Source organism: Rhagoletis zephyria, unplaced genomic scaffold, assembly GCF_001687245.7.
Source record: "Rhagoletis zephyria isolate East Lansing unplaced genomic scaffold, Rhagoletis_zephyria_1.1 Rzeph_scaffold_02413, whole genome shotgun sequence".
Classification (NCBI taxonomy): Eukaryota; Metazoa; Arthropoda; class Insecta; order Diptera; family Tephritidae; genus Rhagoletis; species Rhagoletis zephyria.
This window is the reverse complement of record NW_016159497.1, coordinates 62,193-66,322: the sequence shown is the minus strand read 5'-3', so window position 1 is coordinate 66,322 and position 4,130 is coordinate 62,193. Positions and strand designations below refer to the sequence as shown.

Sequence of the window (4,130 nt, the reverse complement as noted above, 5' to 3'; positions counted from 1 at the left end):
CGCTAAATTTTTGTCGAATTCGCAAAAAATTTGTACACAATAATATTTGAATTGCTCCAAGAAACATATATCCCGAAAATTAAAGTTATATCTGCACAACATAAGTTGCTAGAGCACTTTAGCCTCCACGTATTCTACTTCAAAAAATTTGAGCATTTCTAGATCTTCAACCGTCGCATTTCCTTCAATTCGTCTAAACTTCGAAATATACACACTGTAGAAAATTGCCAAAAACAAGAATTTTACGACCGCTAAAAATATTTGCCTGCTAAGTACTTACATAAAAATTTTTAATTTACAAGCATTTAACATCATATGAACTCGCTCGATCGTCAAACGGAAACTCTTTATAAATCTTATTGATAAAAAAGACACGCCATGCGCCGCAAGGCGATATCGTTCAGACACCTGTCGTATGTCAATATGCTATGAAACCCTATAAAAGCACATGCACCTCCAACAATAGCCAACATTAAGTCTTTAAACATGTTTAAGTTCGTGATTCTATTGTCGGCGTTTGCCTGCGTGCTGGGTGCATCCATTCCAGATGGTCTACTCCCGCAGTTGGATGGACGTATTGTCGGCGGTTCTGCTACTACGATTAGCTCTTTCCCATGACAAATCTCATTGCAACGTTCAGGCTCTCATTCGTGCGGTGGTTCGCTTTACAGTAATACTATTGTTGTCACCGCTGCTCACTGTCTGCAAAGTGTAACCGCCTCATCGCTGAAGGTGCGCGCTGGTTCATCCTACAGGACCTCCGGCGGTGTACTCGTGCAGGTGGCCGCTTTCAAGAATCATGAAGGCTACAACGCTAACACCATGGTCAACGATATCGCTGTCGTCCGTTTGTCATATTCACTTTCGTTGAGCTCAACCATCAAGACAATTGGTTTGGCCACCACTGCACCTGCCGATGGCGCTGCTGCTGTTGTATCCGGCTGGGGTACTCCGAAATATGGTTCCTCCTCGTTACCTTCCCAATTGCAGTCCGTTGATTTGAGTATAGTCGGTTTGAGTAAGTGTCAATCGAGCACTTATGGTTATGGTAGCCAAGTTAAGAGCACCATGCTTTGCGCTTACACCTCCGGCAAAGATGCATGCCAGGGTGATTCTGGTGGTCCATTGGTTTCTGGCGGAGTCTTGGTTGGCGTTGTATCCTGGGGTTATGGCTGCGCCTATCCCAACTATCCCGGTATATACTCAAGTGTAGCTGACCTACGATCATGGGTGGTGAGTGCTGCTACCTCGGTTTAAATGACAAAATGTATTTGCAAATGAATAAAGATTAATTAAAAAAAAAACTACTCGATGATGGTGCAATGATTAATGTAAATATTTAGGCGGAGTGGTTGAAAATAATTATGCTAACCATCAAATTTTCTTCCAGATTTTAGAGGATTGTAGGGAAGTACCCAACAACAATCTTCTTTGGACATAATATCCGTATATGTATAGGAAAATGTTAAGTTCTTTTGTTCGACAGGCAAAAACTCGAAAACGGCTTGACCGCTATCCGTCTAGGATAATTTAAAAAGAAAAAATTTTGAGAGTAGCCACCAATTCGAAAATTTCTGTCTAAGTAAATTGATAAGTTAAAGTAAATGTTGCAATATGGGTGCCAAAAGAAAGAGGTTTAAGAAGGCTTACAGCCGAAGATATTTTTGCGCAGGGCTCCACCTACTTAAAAAATATGATTAAATCAAATTGATAGATTCAAATAAGTATTACAATTGTTTTAAAGTCGAATTTAGTTAACTTTTTCTATCTTACTATATATACAGATATGACGCGCGATTGCATTTTTTTGAAGGTCATCAGATCTGCACCGTTGTTTCGAATTTCAATAATGAGATGTCAAATTAAAAGGCTTGACCTGTAGATTACTTTTTAAAATAAGGTAAAAATAAAATTTGATAAAACGAAAAACCGACACCATGAAGACTTAGCCTCTGGATGTGTAATAATATATTCTTTTTCTGAGTAGGGTTGCCACCTGTTTAAAAACTATAAGATCTTCACTGTCCGTTGGATAAAAAAATGAGATACCAAATGAAAGTGCATGGCCTTCGCATGTATAAAAATTTTAGGTTTTTTTAGTAGGGTTACCACCTGTTTAATATTACTAGCTTCTGTGTATAGTATAAAGGGAAGGCGAGATATTTTAACCACGCTACTGAACGGATTTAGACAAATTTTTTTATATATATAATATACGAAGTACATGATGACATATGATTTCTTTCTCCAAATACGTAAATGTACCTACATATGCATACATTCAGCGCGTGGCGAAGCCTCGCGCATCCGTGACCGGCTAGTTTATAAATATTTCATTTAACTTACACGCTTGACAAAAATATGTTCGAAATAGGCAAACAAAATGTTTTTGTTCTAAATTAAACCATTTACGGTTATTTTGGTCATAACTAGGAAACGGATTTTAAGGAAGTTGCAGCTTTTCTGTTGTTAGGCAGAGCAATTTTTTCGATTAAAAATTACCAAGATTTAGCTTTCGTTGATTGAAAATATACACACTCTGCGAAATGGTATGGGTATTCATGGACACGTGTAAATGCCTCCGTACAAAATTAAGTAATTTTACTAGGTTTACATTGTAAGAAGGCATTTACGCCTTTAGATGAATTGTCCCATTAATGAATAAAAAATAGCAGTTTATTTTGGATACGCCTGCTTTCAAGCTAGTGTAGAAATTCAATAGTAGTAAAGGGCGAGGATTTTTTTGTATGGAAAAAAATAAGGAACAGCTTTAACCAAAAAAAATGCCAAAAATCAACGGAGAGCCCTAGTTAGTTCAAACTTGTACTTTGTTATACTAAAATTGAATGGGCTACAAAACTGCATACTCAAAATCCTTCTAAAAAATTTAATCAAAAACATTTATTGCATTTTTTTAATATTACACACAGTTTTAATATGGTTTTTGTTATATAATAAACCATCTTTTTATAAAAAAATTAACTAATATTAAATAACAAAAAAAAATCAAAAATGTTTAAAACTTTAATTATTTAGATGAGCTGATACTTTATGGAATTTTTTCTTTGATTTGATTTGATTTCATTGATTTCTATCGATCCCTATATAATCCAATCAAATGCTTCTTTTGCCTATTTTTCGGTTTTTGGTGCCTTTTTCTTGTCTATTTCAGGCATTTTCCAATTCGACAGTTTGGTGGGTGTTTTGTTTCATAAAAACAATTGTCACCACCCCTCTTAGCCCCACGTCTCCATTTTCTAAACAGGTCTATTCTGCACGTTACAGAAAATTTTGTAAGCGGAAAACTTTATTACCAAAAAATGTTACGAATTATTGTCACCGCGATTCTAGGTACGTTGGTAATGCGGTTAAAATATTCAGCAATTCAGCTAATGTAGAATTGTGGAAATTCTAGCATTGTATATTTCACGGGGTAATACTTATGAAATGGCAACAGAATTTACCGGTTACAAGAGTACACAGGTACATTTTGTCAGAGTGGCAATTGTCAGCACATATGAAATAGAAAAAATGTCGCCGACAATTTTGGCAGTGAAATTTTATAGAAAAATCGACAATTGTTGTTGTTGTTGTTGTTGTTGTTGTAGCGGCTACAACAACCTCGCCCAGGACGGTTGGTATCTCAGTCGTTGTCAAGTTCCACTAACAGCAACCCTAGGAAGCGTGCAGCTTCTGTGGGGTTGGTCCACAGGGACAAGGCCGTTAGGGTTGTCGGGTTTTCCGGGCATGCGAAGACATGCTTCGAGTCATGTGGGGTCTCTCCGCATGCCGACCACTCATTCGGCACATCCTCATTCAATCTACTCAGGTAGGAGTTTAACCTGCTGCAGTAGCCGGAGCGAAGTTGTGTTAGTGTTGTACGCGTCTCCCGAGGCAGATGAAGCTCCGTCTCGTCTGTGTCCGGGGGCGGTATGCCTAGAACGGCATTCACAGGTCTGGAGTCTACATAACTCGAGACTGACTCCCTGTGAATGCCATTCAGGGCCTGTCGGTAAGCAGTCGGGTCCGGAGGTTGCTTGATGAACCTCTGGACTTCGTCCGTCAGTTCATATAGATGCCTCCTGACGTGCCTAGGCGAGGGCTCCTCTGCAAGCAGCTGTCTGTTTGGG

The 4,130-nt window shown here is 38.5% G+C and overlaps 1 pseudogene; it reads left to right on the top strand.

Annotated features, from left to right (window-relative positions):
• The first annotated feature begins 477 nt into the window (after positions 1 to 477).
• LOC108366831 (trypsin beta-like) lies at positions 478 to 1,298 on the top strand (annotated as a pseudogene).
• Positions 1,299 to 4,130: the final 2,832 nt, after the last annotated feature.